This window comes from Alligator sinensis, unplaced genomic scaffold (assembly GCF_000455745.1).
Source record: "Alligator sinensis unplaced genomic scaffold, ASM45574v1 scaffold537_1, whole genome shotgun sequence".
Classification (NCBI taxonomy): Eukaryota; Metazoa; Chordata; order Crocodylia; family Alligatoridae; genus Alligator; species Alligator sinensis.
Window position 1 is genome coordinate 670,561 of NW_005842734.1, and position 20,732 is coordinate 691,292.

Sequence of the window (20,732 nt, forward strand, 5' to 3'; positions counted from 1 at the left end):
GCTCTTTCTGGTTTGGGTCGGGAACATTACATTTGCAGTCATGCTTTTTCTAAACATCTCTAGAATATATCAAATATTTAAGCAAAGAAAGGTGGAAACCATACATCCAAATTAGTTTTATCTATGTCAAAAAAGAAACCCTTCATAATGCTGAGTTAAAGACTGAGTTTAGAAAACTCCAACTTCTGAAAATCAGGAAATGAAATTTGAAAGTGTTTCACATTTTAAAACTTTGAAAATCAGGAAATACAGGAAGGTGTCAGGACATATCTAATGGATGATCAAGTGCGATTTCCACCGACTCTGAATTAGTGCATTCAAATGCAGGAGCAATTCCCTAAATCTGTGTGGGGTATGTGCACTTAGCTGGAAGAGAAGTGGAGGCTGAGAGTTTAATGCTGAATAAGGGAAAGCACAGTCTTATATGTGCTTCAGGATGAAAGGTTTATAAAAGGGAGTAAATGGCATTATAAAATTTAGTAGCTGTGATGTTCCTTCTGTGAGCAGGTTTAGTGTTGGATCTTAGTATGGTTGGAAGCAGGTCCTATCCAGTGCAGGTCAAAGGCAGAGGGAGAATATCCATAATTTGGACGTACTTGGCTACCAGTCAAAAAAAAACCCAACTTAATGCTGTATTGGCATATATCTAGACATTTTATATTCTAATTTTCACAAGTTTGGTTTGCTTTTTTTCTGAACACAGCGTTCAGTATGGACATCAAATACCACCAGACAAATTTAATTCTGTGACAACAACACTTCCCGTTTCCTATGTGTTTTCCTTCTCATTTTTTTGTTTTCTTCTTTTACAGGAGCACTCTTATTACACAAGTTAGGGGCATGTAGGCAGATGCATATATCACACAGATCTGCAGTTCTGTTGTATAGCAAATCCTTAATAGCATCAGGATACAATGTTATTCCTAGGGGCTTCTTCCCTCTCCTAGATATTTAATAATAGTGGATTAAGATGGTGCAATGACATGTTTGCGATGAGGACAGGTGACAGGGCTGGTAAGAAAAGCCACCTAATTTTTCCATGTCTCACACTCCTGACTGGTCTATTACTTAGAAAGCACAATAATATTAAGTAGGTTGATGAACACCTTCTGGGACTATGTTTTCCTAGCCTTCCATTCTTTTTCTCTCACAGTCCTCCAAAGAAAATATCCCCCGGGACACTGTTTGCAGGTCACCTTCTCCTTGCTTTCTCATTAAACAATTGTCACCGTAGGAGCCACTGGATTCTAAAATGTGTCTCTATGTTCTCAGAAATGCTGTATACCGACTTGACAGGAAATGGCTTTCTTGCGTGTTACACACTTCCTTGGCCATGTAGCTCAAGCTTATATCAAAACACTTTCTCTATTACAAAACATCCCCTACCTTTGTCTCTTTCATCTCATCCTTCCCCAGCCATGCATCTGCCTGGTCAAGTCAAGTCTCTCTATATTATCAACATTCACCCCTGTCCCTGACTAATTTCTCTTTCTGCCAAACACTTACAATGATGATGTCTACCATAATCTTGTAATTCCTGGTTTTCAGAGATTTGACTTGGCTTACTAGCTGGGGCCAAATTTAAATTATGGCCCATATGAGCAGGTGTAGGGAGCAGAAAGAGGGCTTAAACCACACTAAGCAAGCTTGGGCTCCTCACCTCCAGGAACATGCACAGGGGTCATGGAGGGACCTCATGGAGGGATGAGGTTTCATCTCTCCATTTCCCTAACCAGCCAGCATGGGACACAAGGAGAGGCAGGGTGCCAGGGTGGGGGGGGAAGCCTGCACAATGCCGCTGCTGTCCACTGCCACTGCCATCCCGTGAGCATGGGGCAGGGGACTGCTGTCTTCTGAGCAGCAGACACAGTTCACTGCTAGAGCAGGGCAGAAGCAGCCTTGGATCAACCTGGAATGGTAGTAGGAGTCATGGAATCGGGGAGTGTCCAAACCACTGGATCCCCTCTGGATCTGCCCCTGTCTCTGATTTAACCTGAGCATTGTGGCTCAAAGACTTTCTGCTGCAGTGCTGTGGGCTATTAAATGTTTTTATTTAAGGGTAAGGTTACACTGTAACAGGGTGATAGTCACCCTGTTCCTTGGTTCCTTGTCACAGCTGAAATTATGTCTGTGTGATAAAGGTGCTTGCTGAAGTGAAGGCTCTATGAAGATTAGACCAAGTGTTTTTTTTCTGTATTTGTTTAGATATTAAGCTATACGTTGTTGCTAAAATCCTAATTAAAGTCTAAGATGTAGTGAGGCCTTGTATAAAGTAAGGCCTAGTAAATTTAGCAAAGCCTTGAAGTAGTAAGGCCCTGTGGTGTAGTTAAAATTACCTTATCAAAGGAATGCAAGGCTTGTACTGCTAATTGGTCAGTCTAAGGACAGTTGAAGTCAAAGGAATCTGAGTGGTTGTACGTTATCAGAACCATTCAGAAGCTTTAAATTGGCTGGAATATCTGGAAACCATTAGAAGGAAGATACAGCTCTTTGAAAAGGATTAGTTAGCTCTTGCCTGGATCAGTGGGCCCGTGGACCTCAAGGAGCCCAAGGACGGCATTCCAGGGTCCTTCCCGGTACCCCTTTGGACAGTGCTGTTCCAGGACGCCTGACTTCACTGAACTTTGTGGAAAGAGAAGCTTGCTGTGTATCAGGCATCAGAGGGGACTGCCGATAAGCTGCCGATGCGCATTGCTTTTGTCTGTCATTGTTTGTTTTGTTACTACGCGTAGTTGTGTTTTTGTTGAGTCAATAAACCTTTCTTACCTTTCAACCCCCGATCATACTCTCAATCCCGAACCCTCTGCAGGTGACTGGGACAGTTCCTCTCCCAAGAAGTGGGGGAGCCGGTTCATGGAAAAGGCAGTGACTGGGACACGAGGTGCAGCTGTGCCTCTTTCCACACCAGGTGAAAAAAATGGAGATGAGGGTTTGGGTTGTAGAAAAGAGGGGAAACTGGGGGCAGCAGATTGCCCCTAGGGGCACACAAAGAGATGTGAGAGAGCATGGCCAGCATGATCAGAGATGGATCTGAATTGAGAGCCAACGCTGCGGAGTCTAACTCACCGGGTGAAGAAAACCATGGTGAGAGGTTGGTGAGAGAAAGGATGCTAAAACCATGAGCACTTACGTGGTTGTTCCAACGAGGGAAACTCCTTGTAGAGGTTAAGTAGGAAGTGGGGACCAGCAAACAGAGGAAGAGAAAAGGGAGAGGTTACAACATAACTTCCCTGTTTTTCAACCAAGTGAGAGAGAGGGAGTTAAACCCATGGACCCAGAGAAAAATGGCCACAAACTGCCATTATAATGAGAAATATTAATAAAACCAATTTTTGTTTTCTTTAATAGCAGGGTGATTGATTGTATGCTATCTCAGGGATTAACATCTCTTTTTTTTCTTCCAACAACAAAGGCGTGGCAGAAGAGTCCCTGAGGGGAAGAATTAGTTGATCTCCCCTACCCCGACCTCATACACATTACACTTGGACCATATGAAATCTGTGGAATGGTAAGCAGTGTCAAAATAAGAACATGCTGTGAGCAGTCACACATTAAGGGTTAATAAGAAGGTAAAGATCTTTGAGCATAAAAGCTGAAGCAGCATATATAAAGCAGTAGATCAAGAAACCTATCAAAGATGACTTCCTAATTGGCATAACTTCAGAAGAGAAGAGCAACCCATGGTAGCACAAAGCTGTAAGAACAACCAAAAGAGCAGCCAGAAAATGTGAAAAGGAACTGCGGAATCAGTTTAGTGTCTTCATAAATGAAGGGGGAAGCTTGACAAATTAAAGAATGGCAGGACTCTGCCACTGGTACAGGAATAGGAGAAGGAAGAATCAAGCAAGATGGAAGATACAGTTAGAAGATGGAAGAAACTAAAAGAGGAAGATTAAACTGATCCAAATACCATAGGGATCCAAATACCCCCAACAGTCTGTACCAATCTTACACAAAATACTCAAATTAATTTATTCCATTTATTTTAAATGTTAGGATGGACAATAATAGGTCTACAGTAATAGTTTTGGACTCCAGTAGGGCTAACTTTGAAAAAACATGGTGGGAAAAAAGGAGGCCAGGGCACAGTCCCGGACCATGCTCTGAGGCAACCAGAAGCTAGCCGGCTAAAGCATTTCCCCAATTCCGCCTTTCTTCCCCCTGTCCTCCGTTCATTCCCCAAACTCCCTGTTGGTTCCCCCAACTCCCCATTGTTTCTCTCACCCAGCCGTAGCCCTCTGTACTCACCAGCAGTAGCAGCAGTGGTCGAGGCCACTCAGAGCCTCATTGCACAGTCCCCCTGCACAGGGGGCAGCAGGGCTCAGCCCCAGCCACCTGGAAACCATGCTGCAGCATCCTGTGGGTTCAGCCTGGCTCAGCAGGGCACTGTGCACTATCTCACAGCTCTGGGCCACTTGGGCTGAGTGGTGCTGAGCCCCAGGTGACAGCCACAGCACCCATGAGCTGCCAGACAGTGTGCAGCACCCTGCAGAGCCAGGCTGCAACCAGTCCATGTGGGGGTCAAGGGTTCAAAATGTAAAAAGAAGTTCTCCGAAGGGTCCCCAAAGGCATCTAAGGAGACAGTGGATGCCGCCCACTTGTGCTATGCCTGGAAATGTGCCCAGACAAGTGAGAGAAAAGCAGCTCCACAGTCTCTGCACACCTTCTTGGCTAGAGCCTCCTTCCTGTTCAAGTACAGAGCCCACTTGGCCAGGGCCAGGAAAAGGTTAACCAGGAGGTCCTGGGACTTGGTGGGGCCATGGATGGGGTGACCAAAAATAAAAAGGTGGGGGTTGAAATTCATCCAGAACCTTTGGAGAAGGTTCAGGAGGTGGAGGGGCTGCAGCCTGATACACTCGAGAGCCATGCATATCAGGATCTTTCTCTGCCCGCAAAAAGGACAGGAGACCAGGGTGTCTGTGCAGCTTACCACATACACATCTGTGGCAATGGCTTCATGGAGGAGTCACCAGCTGAGGTCCCCAGTGGCTTGTAGGATGAGGGTGGAGTACAGACTCAGCCGCTGGGTTGCCCCAGCCATGCCGTCACTGAGCAGGTCCCAGTCTAAGGACTTGACGTCTGGATGGAACATGAGGGCAACATGATGGATCGTGCAGCACACAAGCATGTAGAGGTGGAGGCGATAAACAGTGGAAAAGTGGACTGTTCTGGTGTCCTCCAGCCAGCTCACATGGTGCACCAGGGAGCTGCAGAGCTCTCCCACTCCCAACTAGAGTCTGGGGTCTGAGCCCCAGGATCAGGAGGAAGATGCCTGAGAACAGGCAGGGGGAGCTACTTGTATTTCTTGACTGCAAGTACACCCAGTGGCCCACCAGCAAGGTACAGCTCGCCTTGGACTGCTTGGGAGATTTTGACTGCATCCTTGCCACTGCAAGGGCACTGGCAAGGGAAGGCAAGGTGCCCAAAAGCTGCAATGCCCAGATCTATAGGTGAGCCCACAATTTTCTAGATGTCCTCTATACTTATGGGAGGGCACTGTTAGAGCTGGCGAACCCCACACCGGGCATTGAGATGCACGAGGCCCATGCTAAACCATCCACTCCACCCCCTGACTGAGCCATGAGCGTATTTAAAATCAAAACCCTCAATGTCCACAGCTGCAGGAAGGGTCTCCGGAGATGCTGGGTGCTCTCCTTCCTTCAGGAGGTGGGGTACCCTGTAGTATTCTTGCAGGAGACCCTGATGACTCTGGCCCACAAGCTTAACTGGCGACTGGAGTGGGGAGGCAGGGTCTTTTTTAGTCACCTCTCGGCCACCTCTTGCAAAGTGGCCACCCTGTTCTCCCCAGGCCTGCAGCAGGAGGTTCTCCAGGATGCTGAGGTGGTGCCAGGCTGCCTGCTGCAGAGAGGCAGTAAGAGCTTCATACACTGGACAATCACCTTGCCCATCGTGCGTTTGTCTGCTCACGTGTCCAGCTCCTTCGGGGGATGGACCATGGCTTCTGCTTCTTCTATGCCCTGGAGAGGAGGCAGGGAGCCAAGAAGCACATCACCTGCCTTCTGGCGGTTGATGGCACCCCCTCACGGGTCCAGGTGAGATGCAGTGGTGCATGCAAGCCTTCTATGAAGAACTCTTCTCCCTGGATCTGACCAATGCCAAAGCCTGTCAGACCCTGTGGGATGTACTCCTGCAGGTCAGCACAGGCGAATGGGACCAGCTGGAGGCTCCTCTCACCTTGGCCAAATTTTCAGCTGTCTTCTGCCTGATGGCTGGAAACAAGGTGCCAGGCATCAACGGGCTGACTGCAGAGTTCTACTGGGCCTTCTGGGATGTCCTTGGCCCGCACTTTGCTGAGGTCTGGGCCAAATCCAAAGGAAGTGGGGAGTTCCTATAACACCAGAGGGCCATGCTGATCCTCCTGCAAAAGAAGGAAGGATCCCACAATCTGAGGAACTGGCACCCGGTGTCCCTCCTTTGCGTGGACTACAAGGTGGTAGCTAAGGCCATCTCTCTGTGCCTGAAGTCCAATCTGACAGACGTGATCTATCCTAACCAGACGTACACGGTGCTGAGATGTTCCATCTTCAACAACCTGTACCTGGTTCAGGACCTCCTAGAGCAGCATGCTGAAAGGACATGTCTTTTGCCCTCCTATCCATGGACCAGAAGGCATTTGATAGAGTGGATCACGGGTACCTCAGAGGCACACTGCAGGCCTTTGGCTTTGGGCCCCACTTCACGTGGGCTCTCCAGGTGCTGTATGCCTCTGCAGAGTGTTTGGTCAAGCTCAACTGCACCCTGATGGAGCCCATCCCATTCAGGAGAGGGGTGCATTAAGGCTGCCCACTGTCAGGACAGCTCTACACCTTGGCCCTGGAGCCCTTCCTCATCCTCCTGCAGTGGCAGGTGGCAGGGTTAATGTCCTAGGAGCTGTCGGTGAAGCTGATCCTGTCAGTGTACGCTGATGACATACTTCTCACGGTCCAGGACTCATGACCTGGTGCATGTGGACGCCTGCAGGGCATTGTACTCAGCAGCTTCCTCTGCCTGGGTCAACTGGGTCAAGAGCTTTGTCCTGGCAGTGTGCGACAGGTGGCAGATGGGCTCACTCCTACCCACACTCCACAGGTTCCGTTGAAGCATGGTTTCACTTCCCTACTTGGGGGTCTACCTGTCCCCCACAGACCCTTTCCTACCGGAGAACTGACACCAAGTGGAGGAAAGGGTGGTGGAGTGGCTCCAGGAATGGTCAGGGCTCCTGAGGTGTCTCTCCCTGCATGGGAGAGTGCTGGTGCTGAACCAGCTGGTCCTGTTCATGCTCTGGCACCACTTACACACCCTGGCTGTGTCCCTTGAGATCACAGCAGGGCTCCAGAGATAGGCACTCAAGTTTTTTCTGGCCAGGACAGCACTGGTTCACAGCGGGGGTCCTGATCCTCCCTTTGTGGGATGTTGGCCAGGGACTGGTTTGTCTGCACAGCCAGGTCCTGATGTTCCATTTTCAGGCCCTGCAGCAACTGCTATACAGGTAATCTTTGACTTACAACACTTGGAGTTACAACGTTTTGCACTTACAACATTTATAAATTGACAGCCTGTTTCAACTTTAAGATGTCAGTTTCAACTTATGATGCTTGATCCGACATACGGCATGCCAGCAAACAAGTTCGCTGTGTCGCTCATCTCCCTGCAGAACGTCTGTCCCCGCTGAATTGGGCCAAATCTCCGACAAATTGAATCAGGCACCAAAGCTACGCACAGCCCTACTGACCAGCACAAGTTAAAATCAAAGATATCCCAAAGGTGGGATAGGCTAGATCACAAATAACCATTGGGGTATATTCCACACACGCTCCCCCCACCCCCAACACAAATCTGTTCTAACTTTACAGGAGACTATGTAAAAAGTATTTTCTTGGAAATTTAAAGTGAGTTGGCCCGAATTGGGGGCAGTGATTTGATTCGTTGATTTGGATCACTGTCTCAAATTGATTCAGCCAAATCCTAATCTGAAGATTTGATGCTGATTTGGAAAATCAGCAGTTTGGCCATAGAAAAGCTTTAAATGTTGTTTCTACATACCTCAAGGTACCCAGCGCAGTTTGTGAATGCTGCAATGCTGGGATGGATGGAGCATCCCACCGGAGCATGGAGGGATCCCCCACATGTTCAGTAGCAAACCCAGAAGTTAACCAGAATTACATCCAGTCCACTTTCATGTCCACTAGGAACCATGGTGGGAGCCCTCCACGAACCCCTGGTTTGGCAATTGGCTGTGGGGGATCCTGGGTGAGCCCCCGGACCCAGGAGGCACCAGTCGCAGAGCCGGGAGGGGAATGGGGGTGGGGAGGAAGGGGCCTGCACTCTCCACAGCACACCCAGAAGTGGACCAGAAGTGTTTCTGCTCCATTTCTGGGTGGTCTGCCGAGCATTCTGGGGAGCCCCCCGGGCTCCTGTGGGATGTTCCATGTGCCCCAGCATCACAGCATTATTAGCCGCCTGCTACCTAGACATATGTAGAAAAAACGTTTCAACCTGTGTCTATGTCCGAATCAATACATCTTTCCAAATCTCTCCAAATCGATGCCAAGTGTTCCATTTCTACTGAGAGAGATTAAAAGGTCTCCTAACTTGATTCAGATTCAGAGATTCAGCCACTGAATTAGGCCAAATTTCTGACAAATTGAATCAGGGACCGAAGCTACGCACAGCCATATTGACCAGCACAAGTTAAAATCAAAGATATCCCAAGGCTGGGATAGGCTAGGTCACAAATAACCACTGGGGTATATTCCACACACACTACCCCCCCTCTCCCGCACCCCCCACAACAACATAAATCTCTTCTAACTTTACAGGAGACTATGTAAAAAGTATGCAAGCCATTTGTCTGTCAGCCTCTGTAATGATAATATTTGATTCTTATCTACATTTCTAGCAGTTCCTCCTTCTGTTTCTCTGTACCCTAGCTTATTCATCTCTCAAAATCCTCCTCAAAATTCGCAATGCCTTGCTGTTTGTGAGAAGCTGAAGAACACACAGACTGCTGGCACAATGAGATTACTGCCTACTCTGCTGATCAATGTTGCCCTGTTGTTTCCCTGCATTTCCCCACCATGCTCTTGCACATCCCTTTCTGCCTGAATCCTTCTGTTGGCTTTTGTCTTAGACTTAGATTGTAACCTCTTTGGCAGAGGGACCATCTTCTTCTGAGTTTTTATGGGACTTGAAACCACAGCTCCTAGTCTCTACAATCATACAAATACATAATTAAAAACAATAACAAACTGCAAATCAGTCTTAAATACCACTGATGAACTGAACCAAAAGTGAATCAACAACACTGTGGTCACATCAACATGAAATGCTGACATGTGGTAGCTCGTTACTACTGCGTAGTAGTGTTACATGGCACAAAGCATGACATAACGCCACTCTGCAGCAGTAATGAGCTCCAACACAGTCAGTGTCACCTAAAAGGCATTTCAAAATGCTACTGCACAGAAACTTCAGTAGACACTGCCATTTAGTACTTGCATCCCTGCACCCAGCCCTGGCCCCAACCCTGCCCCTGCCTCTCCGCCCTACCCGCCATATCCTCAGTCCCCTGGCCCAGGGTTTCCCCTGCACAGCACAGAGAGAGGTGGGATACAGTTCTAAGATTTAGTCAGTAGCCTGTATCCCTGTAGCTGTGTAGCCATAGTCCTCTCATACCCAAGGAAGGCAGCAATGCCAGTGGTTATGTCCTCCTCAGCAGCCGGGGGCAGGGATGTGTAGCAATGCCACAGGTAGCCCTCCAGGTGGTGGTGGAGGTTGCAGGGCAGCCTGGGCTGTCCCCACACACTTTTGTAGCTCAGGGTCCCAAATCAGGAGTGCAGGTATGCCAGGGCAGCGGGAGGATCATCAGCACCAAGGCCTAGTGGCATGGACGCCCCTTCACCTGCACAAACAGCTCATTGCATACCACCCAGGGCACACACAGCAGAGGCACACTCAGGGTGTGGAGCCAGCATTGGGGGGAGCTGGCACTGGGGCACGTCCTCATAGAGGCCCCCAGTAGGGAGGGTTGGGGCACAGACAGCTCCTCACCCCAGTTCTCAGGGAGCCCCACACACCTCAAGCCCAGGTGCAATGGGCTGGGCAGGGAAGGGTACGAGAGCAGGGATTGGAGCAAGTGCTGCGAGAGCAAGTGCTGCCAACAGCTTGGCCTCACCCTCCCTCAGAATGGGGTGTGGGAGGCAGGTTGCCTTTAGCCAGCACCCAGTGTGTTGACAGACAAATGGGAGCAAAGGAAGACAGAGGGCTCAGGTGCCAGCTACATGGGTCCAGACCGGCCTGGCCAGCTTACAATAGTTTCTGGGTACCCATGCACAGCCAACCCCCAAATTGATGCTGGGTAGTGCACAACCCCTGGTGCAGAGCATCTTATCTCTCAAATGTTGCAAACTCTGACTAAAGGCTTCTGTCTCTTGCCTCGGCAGGGAAGAGCCCGCTAGCCCCAAGTGTGGATGCAGGCTTCACGTTGCCACCACCCAGCACTGGAACCCTTCACATGCACTGGCTGTGCCAATAGTGCCCACAAAACCAGACTTTCCTGCTCCAGCAGCTGTTGGTGGTAACAGAGGAGCTGGAGTCATGGGAGCAGGTGTGGGAGGCATGGAAGCAGTCCTGACAGGGTAAGAACATTGCCCAGGAGACTGTCTGGGACCAGGTGTGAGATAAAGCCCAGTGGGAGCACTGGGCATGGATGGAGACTCTGGAGCAGGAGTTCATTGTGCTGCTACAGCACCAGGTGGGCTTCCAGGCCCAGGCAGTGGAGGCTTCAGATGCCAACCTCCAGACCCTGGACACTGTCCTGGGCCTGCTGGTCATATCCATCCCCACCCCCACAATGCCCAGCCCCCAACCATGATTCGGTAGGGACACTGGGTCCCGCCTGCCACCCTGCAGCAGGCCCCTTCCTGGCCCTGGCAAAAGATCCTCCTGCATCTCTTGCCTTCTGGAGCCCCTGGCCTGGCCCCTATCCAGGGCCCCCTGCCATCCAGTTCCCATTGCCTGGGCACAGGCCCGCCGCTTGTCCCAACTCCACATGGGCATTGAGCCAGAGCCGATAGCAGTGGGGACAGAACCCCACACCGACCCTGCTGGCCATGGATAGCCCCCAAAAGAGGGGGAGCTGGCTGTGCCAAAGAACCAGCAACTGCTATCACCCCGGAGGGAGCCCTACATCCACCACATATACCATAGCGTGCATAGCTGCAAGGGAACCGCCCAAGGATGGGGTGCTGGGTGCCTGTCCCTGGGTTCTCCCCTTAGGTGTCCCTACTCCACAGCCCCCTGACTCCAGTACTCAGATAGAGACTGAGACTATTGTAAATATCCTGCACTTTGAGAAGCAGGTATTTTATTTTTGGTGGGAGGGAGGATGGACAGGAGAGTAGGCTCTTTGTGTTGGGAAGGGAAGGAGTAGGGATGAGGTTTGGTGTTGTGAGCGTAATAAAGCTTTTTTGTTTTGAACATGTGTGCGTCCTGAGAGTGGTGATGGGGGTTGGTGGGGGATAGGGTGTGGGGGTGCATGTTGGTGGAATAGTAGGTGGGCTGGAGCAGGGAGTACAGGAGGAGGGGGTTGACCAGGGCCTCCTGCGGCTGGTGTCCTAGCCCCCATTGGCAGGCGAGTGGCCAGCAGGGCCAGCACTATGTCCAGCAGGAGCACGGGGCACTGATTATCACTGGCAGAGGCAGGCCTGGAGCAGCTGTGTGGTGGGCATTGCTGGCAGGGGCAAGGGCAGAGGCGGGAGACCAGGAAAATGGCTTCAGCAAGAGCCACAAGATCCTGGTACTGGAGGGGCCAAAGGAAAATAAGGAGAAGTGACAGCAAGTGACTACTTGAAGAAGGAGGGACCCAGAATTGAAGTGGAGCAGATTGTAGTCGGGAACCAATTCCAAGCACTCAGTGGCGGAACTGCTGAGGAACAGGCAGAGGAAAGGATATCTGCAGGCGTGAGGCAGGGCAGGCAGGAGCTGAGAGAGGAGGAAGTGCAAGGCCCCAAAGACAGGGACTCCAGGACTACTGCTTCAAGAAGGAAGAGAAGAGTGGTGGTAGCTGGTGATTACCTCAGAGGCACCAATATGTCATCCAGATTTGGGGGCCCGGGAGGTGTGCTGCCTGCCTGGACCCCCAATTCTACACCTCACAGAGTCTCCCAAAGATCATCCATCCTTCAGACCACTATGCATCACTGCTTGTCTATGAAGACATCTATGAGACTGCCAGGAATGGCACTGACCAAATCAGAAGTGACTACAGGGTTTTTTGCAGAGGATTAAGGAACACGGAGCATAAGTAGTCTTCTCATCTATCTTTTCTGTAGAACAGAGGGGTCCAGGCAGAGATCAGCATGTCCTGGAAGTGAACACGTGGCTGAGATAGTGATGTCCATGTGAAGACTTTGGCTTCTTTGACAATGGGCAGATTTTCTTGGGAGAAATAATTCTATCAAAGGTGAGATCCATCTGAAGAGAACAAAAAGAGCATTTTTGGGTGCTGTCTGATCAAGGAGAGCTTTAAACTAGGCTCCAAGAGGGATGGTGATCAAAAACCTCCAGCAACAGAACACAGTCTAGAGGGGAAAGGACTCAGAGAACCAACTAAACTCTGGGAAAGTGACAGAGAGCTACAGAACTTCAACAAGTTGTGCAAAAGGGCAGTGAGAAAATCAAAATGCAAAATGCATCTCATGCCAATATACAATTGCAGGAAGTATAGGAAATAAACAAGATAAGCTGGAAACTATAGGCTATGAAAAGAACTATGATCTGACTGGCGTTCATTGGGACTGCTCTTCTGACTGCAATGTCACCATGGAGGGTTACACCCTGTTTCATCAGGACAGGGGTGAAAGAAACTGTTTTTCTATGCCAAAAACCACATACACTTGTTCCCTAATTAAGGAAGAAGAAGATAGCAAAGCAGAATTCCTTTGGGTGAAAATGACAGCTGAAACATGTGGCACTGAAGTAATGGTGAGGATTTATTATAGGCCACCCAATCAGGAAGAGGAGGTGGATAAAACACTCTTCAAGCAGGTGACAAATCTGTTCAAAAGCTGGTGGGAGGCTGCACAAGGAGCTTCTAAAATGCCTCAAATGCAAATTGAGACTGTACTGGCAATGGAAAAATGGGTAGGCTACATAGGAATCATACCATTAAATTGCAGGAAACCACAGGCACAAAATCACAAAGGCAAAGATAAAGAATGAACTTCATCTGGCAAAAGAAGCTATGGACAACAAGAAGAGATCTTATAAATATACTGGCCAGGAAAGAAGGACCAAGCAAGCCGTGTGTCTCTGTCAACAAGTCAGAGGGAACTCCTAACTGAGGATGCAGAGAAGGCAGAGCTACTCAACACCTATTTTGCCTCAGTCTTCACAAAAACTTTAAGCTGCAGCCAGAAACCTAACAAGGATTATGTGGATAAGGAAGAGGACGGGCTGAGAGTGGAGATAACAAAAGAGATGGTCAGAGAGCATTTGTTTGGTCTCAATTCAAATCACCAGGTCTAGATAAACTTCATCCCAGGGTCCTGGAGGAACTGGCAGAGGAGAGCTCAGAGCCCTTGGCAATGAAGTTGTGGGAGAAGGGCCAGGTACCAGAGGACTGGAAAAGGGCCAATGTAGTGCCCATCTTTGAAAAACACAAAGAGGAGGACCAGGGAAACTACGGACAGCTAGCCTCAGCTCAATACCTGGGAATTTACTATAGAATACCCTAAGGAAGGCAATTTGTAAGCACCTGGAGGAGGAAAGGTAGGACAACACTACCCCATGCTCCTCATCCACATGGGCACAAACGGCACGTCCGAGAGTAATCCAGAATGAGCCATGAGTGATTACAGGGCTCTGGGGGCTGCGCACAAGGGGTTTGGGGCATAGGTAGTATTTTTCTCTATGCTTCTGGTTACAGGCCATAGACCTAGGAGGGAAGGATGCATTGTAGATGTGAACTGATGACTCTGGCAGTGGTGCTACCTACAGATCTTCAATTTCTTCAACCACAGTACACACTTCAGGGAGAAAGGACTCCTAGGGAGAAACAGCAGCCACCTCACATGGAGGGGTAGGTCCCTGTTCTCAGCCAGGATGGCCAGTCCTCTAGATAGGGCTATAAACAAAGATCACAAAGGGATGGGAAAACACTGACTGGAGCATGCCCGGGGATCAGCACACAAGTAAGCTCCGAAGCTGAGGATGCTACAAGAGCCATCCTTGCAAGAGCTGAAGGAATGGTTCTCCTTCAGCGTGACAGGAAATTGAGGGTCTCAACTGGAGGACTCAGGGGCCTGCACGCTAATGCCAGGAACATGGGGAACAAGTGGGAGGAGCTAGCCCTCCTACTGTCCAGTGGGCATTATGATCTTGTATGGATCACAGAGACCTGGTGGGTCTCCACACATGATTGGAACATAGCCATAAAGACTTACAACCTTCACAGACGGGACTGAGTAGAGAAGAAAAGTGGAAGTGTAGCTCTCTATGTAAGGAAGCAGTACACCTCCTTGGAGGCTGACATCGGCTCCAAAGAAAAGTAGCTCGCAACCCTCTGGGTAAAACTACAGGAGAGGTGGGGGCACAGTCAGACAGACCTAACTGTAGGTGTATACTACATACCACCAAAGCAGGGGGAGGAGCTCAATCTGGAGTTCTCTCGAGAACTGACAGAGGCTGTACATGCACGGGACACAGTCGTCATGAGTGACTTAAATTACTCAGACATCTCTTGGAAGGAACACTCAGCTAAATTGGATCAGTCATGTTGCTTCCTGCCCTATATCAAAGAGCTCTACCTGACTCAACAAGTGCATGCCCCAACCAGAGGTAACGCTCTCCTAGACTTGATCTTGGTCAAAGGATATGATCTGGACTGACTTGAATATAGAGGGTAGCCTGGGTGAAAACAACCATGAAACCATCATGTTCACTGTCCATCACAAGGCAGGCAAATCAGTTAGCAGGGTTGAAGTTTTGAGCTTCAGAAAAGCAAATTTCAACAGGCTCAGGGCAATAGTAGGTGAAGCACTGCGGGACAAGGTACCAAAGGTGAAACGAGTGCGTGAAGACTGGTTGTTCCTCAAGGACACAATCCTTGAAGCACAAAAGAAGTCCATTCCCCTGTAGAGGAAAGGTAGTGGAAGGGCTGGTAAGCCCTCTTGGCTTAATAGGGATATCGTGGTCTTCTTGAAAAAAGAAGAGAGAGGCATATAATCAATGGAAGCTTGGGACAGTCCCTGAGGAGGACTATACAACAACAGCCCACACTTGTAGGGAGCAGATTAGAAAGGCTAAGGTGGTGACTGAATTTAAACTAGCAACAGAAATCCATGCAAATAAGAATTTAGGTTTGTAGGAACCAGGAGGAAAACAAATAGAAGTGTGGGGCCATTGCTTAATATTTAGGACAGCTGGTTACCAACACTCAGGAGAAAACTGAACTACTGAATTACTACTTTGCTTTGGTATTTCACTGGACTAAGCGAAAATCATACTAGATAGGGTTCAGAATGGGTGTGGTGGGAATGATTGCTTTCCTACTGTTGATGTTGAGCTGGTGCATGATCAGTTAGAAAAGTTAGGCATTTCTAAGTCAGCAGGACCAGATATACTTCATGCAAGAGTGCTGAAGGAGCTGGCCAGTCAGAAGAACCTCCGACGAAACTCTTCCAAAACTCGTGGCATTCAGGGGGTGTCCCTGAAAAATGGAAGAGGGCCAATGTTGTGCCCATCTTCAAGATGGGGAGGAGAGAGGACCCGGGCAACTATAGGCCAATTAGCTTAACTTCTGTCCCAGGGAAAATCCTGGAAAAATTCATCAAGGAGTCTATGTTTGATGCTCTTGCAGAAGGTAGGATTCTGAATGATAGCACATGGCTTCGTCATGGGCAGGTCTTGTCTCACCAATCCTGTCTCCTTCTAGGACCAGGTAAATCACCATCTGGATAAGACAGAGGAGTTCAACATGTATACCTAGACTTCCAAAAGGCCTTTGATCTGGTATCCCATGATGTTCTCACAAAAAAATTGGAGGATTGTGGGCTTAACTGTGCGACAGTTAGGTGGGTGGGAAGCTGGCTGAGGGGAAGCATGCAGAGAGTTCTAATGAACAGATCTGTGTCAGTCCAGTGCTTTTCAACATCTTTATCAATGATTTGGATGTAGGAGTGAAGAGCTCACTGGCCAAGTTTGTGGACAACACCAAGTTGTGGAGGAGCATGGTCATGCTTGAAGATAGGCTACATATACATGGAGACCTAGGCATGCTGGCACACTGGGCAGATCACAGCCAAATAAAGTTAATCATTGAGAAATGTAAAGTGCTCCATCTGGGGATGAGCAATCCCCAACCTACTTACAAGCTTCATGGCACCAATTTGACTAGCACCACAACTGAAAGGGACCTAGGGGAAATAATAAACCATAGTATCAACATAAGCTGTCAGTGCAATGCTGTAGCCAGCAGGGCAAACTTCTCTGGTATGCATCACCCCATGCATCTCAACTAAAACCAAGAAAGTGATCCTTCCACTTTACTCAGCATTGGTGAAACTGCAGCTAGAGTACTTCACCCCGTTCGTGGCGCCACACTTCAACAAGGACACGGAAAAGCATGAGAGAGTCCAGAGAAGAGCCACCCATATAATCAGAGACTTGCAAGGGAAACCATAAAAGAAAGGGCTCAGGGACTTGGGCATCTTCAACCTGAAAAAGAGAAGGCTGAGATGGAACTTGGTAGCTGAGATGGAACTTGGTAATCAAGGGATTACACCAAGGGCTTGGCAAACAGCTGTTCACCAGGGCAACTTGGGGAAAACCAGGAGTAATGGCCACAAACCCCTGGAAGGCTGTTTCAGGCTTAACTTTAGGAAAAAAACATCTTCACAGTCAGGGTGTCCAGACTATGGAATAAACTGCCTCCAGAGGTGGTGCAATCACGTACCCTGCAAATCTTCAACAGGAGACTGGGCGGTTACTTGGTTGGGGTCACCTGACCCCAGTTGTCTTTCCTGCATAGTGCAGGGGGCTGCACCCAATGATCTTGCAAGGTCTCTTCCAGACCCTTGCAATCTATGAATCTATGAATCTATCTATGAAAGACTGATCATAAGCAGCCAGCATGGATTTATAAAAAAAGAAATTTGGTCAAGAAAACCTGATCTTCGTGTTTGACAAAGTAACTAGATGGGTGGATGAAGGGTGTGCTGTGGATATAGTGTATCTAGACTTCAGCTAGGCATGGCCTTCTCATAAAGAAATTGGAGAAATGTCGGCTAGATAAAACTACTACAATGTGTATTGATACCTGGCTCAGCAGCCACAAACAAAAGGTCATTATTAATGGGCCCATGGGAAGGACTGTGAACGTGCTGAAGGATGTGATCACAATTCAGCAAAATCTTGACAGATTGGAAAGTTGGGCCAGAACTAACAGGATGAAGTGTAATGTCGACAAATGCAAGATGCTGCACCTCAGGAGGAATAGTCAAAAACACAAATACAAAATGAGGGACACCTGGATGGATGGCAACTCTATGGGAAGGGATTTGGGAGTCTTGGTAGACCACACACTAAATAAGTGTCTGCAGTGTGATGCAGCTGCACAAGAGGTGAATGCAGTTTTGGGATGCATCAATAGAAATACTAGGTGTAAGATATGGAAATGATAGTAACTCTCTACTGTTACCTGTCAGCTCTGTGTTCTTGGGGAACCCTGGCACAGTGCAAAGCCTGTCTGACTCACAAAGGACTCAGCACCCCCTGCCCCACCTGAACAAGAAGTGATTAGAGGAAGGACTTACAAAAGACAATGAAGATGCAGTGGGAGACACACCTAAAGCCCTCCAGACAAGGGTGATAGGAGTGAAGTAACTCCCCTGCTCTCATTTACATCGGAGACGGAACTGGATGGCAACTCATTTACATGGGAGATGGGGCAGGAACGTACCTTTTTTAGCAATCAGAATGGAGAACAGAGCTTCCAAGGCAAGGACAGGACTGGGACCAGAGAAGCAAGGGAGTACTGCATGATGGATCTCTGCTCCAAATGCTAATCAACCCATGTCTACATACACCCAGCTCAGCATTTATCAGGCCAATTCTAATAATGACTCCTTTATTCATACCCAAAACACTGAATCTGCCTGTTTGTATTGTGAGCTCCCTCAGAGCAATGCCATCCACAGCCGGGAGGGATCAGTTCCTATAATCCAGCATATGAGCTATTGTTTACCCCTAAACAAACCTAGTGCTCTCCCTTGAGCCATTGTGAGTTCTCTACAACACCCAAACCCGAGCTCAAGTTTCTGTCCTGGTGCTTGGATCCAAAAGCTGCACCAGTTCCACTCCTTTTCTGCCTGGAATCCCTTCACTGATCATGCTGAGGGCTCTGCCTCTCTGCCAGCTCCAACAAACACGTGGAAACTGCGACTGGTTCAAGCTTCACTCAGGGCTGACACCCCAACTCTCTCTGACTCCAGGAACCTGACTTTTGGTTTCTTACTCCGGGCACAGCTTCCTAAACTGGACTTTTACTGATCAAACTTGAGCTAGACTTCCCCAAATACCTAACTGAAACTATGTAATATTGTAACTGTTTTATTTGTCTGTTTTGTATGGCTATTACTATTGGCATCATCATAAGTTCATATACCTGGCAATAAATAACTGCTATGGTCAAGCTGGTTGCTATACTCTCTCTCTGAACCTCATTTACTCTTCCTTCCCCTTGACCTCCCCATTTGCTCTGCAGCAATGCTTCTTTTACCTAAGCCAAAGATCCCTGTAATGCCCAAGACTATGGTGGGATCTGCTCATCAAGGGAGTTACTAGGCTTGTGAGGGTCGGCAGCAATGTGATCCTGCTTCAGATCCAGCTGTTTTGGATGGCCACGATCTGATCTGGAGCTCCAGACGGGGTTTCCACCTCATTCTGGCCAAAGCAGCTCTGAAGTTTTGGAGAGCCTCGGAGATCCGGCATAGCGTATAATGGGGAATCAATGAAATATCTATAACTTTTTTGTTATAGATGGCAGCTTCAGCCTTTCTGCAGAGTCTACCATCCTTGAGAATTGCATCCAAATCAGACAAAAAAAAAACAAAGTTATAGATATTTTATTGTCTATATTTTATCCCAATTATCTCCCAGGCAGCTCCGAACCACTTCAGGAAGCTGAACGAGGCCAGTGCTTCAACCCAGATGTGCTGCTTCGGACCCTGAAGCATCCAAAGCTTCTCCAGATCTGAGGCTCTGTCCGAAGCCTCACACAGCCCTAGGAGTTACAACTAGGACTGGACCACTCTGACAAGAGATTGGGATGTGCTGAGTTTTGAGGCGCGTGAGGGTATCAGCTGAAAGTGCTGATCAGACCCAACCTGCTCAGGCGTACTCTGGTAGCATGTGTGTATGTGTGTCTAACTGCATTTATTATTGTCCTGCTGAAATAAGGGATGAACAGAGTTCAACGCACAAAGCCTATCAATGCTGAATAACCCGACTTTGCTCAGGTGTGTCCTGTTAATCTGTGTGTATGTGTGAGTATATGTGTTTGACTGATTCAGTGGTTGAAGGAACCCAGCCCCATTGAAACTGAGTCCTGCAAGATAGCACCATTGGGGGTGAGGACTTGCAGAAGGGAGAGATACAGCTCCATATAGAAACACAAGTAACACACAATAGAATTACAGAGACCCCAGAAATGTACCCTTAATAAATTAGCGCACCCCAAAGTGACAGTCAAATCTGGTGACACTATTCAACACTGGTTAGGAACCATCTGGAGTACTGGCTGCAGTTGTGGGCTCCACATTTTAAAAAGGACGTGTAGAATTTACAGAGGGCCCAAAGACAGATACTAAAGATGATAAAGGGTTTTGAAAGGAAGTCAAAAGAGGGGAGACTGAAGGATTTGGACATGTTCAGCTTCTGGAAAGGTTTTTTAAATGGGGACATGATAACAGACTTCAAACACTTGAAGAGCTGCCATAAAGATGAGGGAATACACTTTTTTCTCTTGCTGCAAAGAGGAGAATATGGACTAATTGCTTGAAGTTGCAGCAAAGTAAGTCTAAACTGGCTATCCAGAAAACTTCTTCACTGTTACAAGACTGAAGCAGTGGAGCAAGCTGCTCCAAGAATTGTAGACTCTCCATCACTGGAGGTGTCCAAGAAGAGATTGGACAGCCACTGGTCAGGGGTTATCTAGGCACAGCTATGCCACGTTCTACTATGGGTATTTCCCATGCTTCTGGGCTCCATCCAATGAAGACCCGGCCATGTTCCTGAGCAGGTCACCGAAGGGAGAGTTCAGGTAAGATGGTGTGCACTTTGCCTTCCTGAGGAGCTAAGCCTGGAACAACATATGATCCCTCAAGAAACACATGGCCTACCTCTGGACATGGTCCAAGGAGCAGCAGGATCTGTGGGTTTTGCTGGTCCCAGCCCTTGATGCCAATCACTTGGCCACCCCCCAACTCCCCCCACCCCAATGTCAGTTGCCCTACCTGGAGAGGTTTTTGAAGGATAGTGTGCAGGCAAAGTGCATCAGCGAGCTGAATGTGAAACCCAACCAGGGCAAAGTCTTTGAGGTTACCTCAAACTGGGACACCAGCAACCACTTCATGTTCCAGGGGATCCTCACACACTTTGCTGACTGATGTTTTATCATTTGGACCTATCTCAACTGGCTGCCACTCCACAGTACCATCCACTAGAGAACCCGC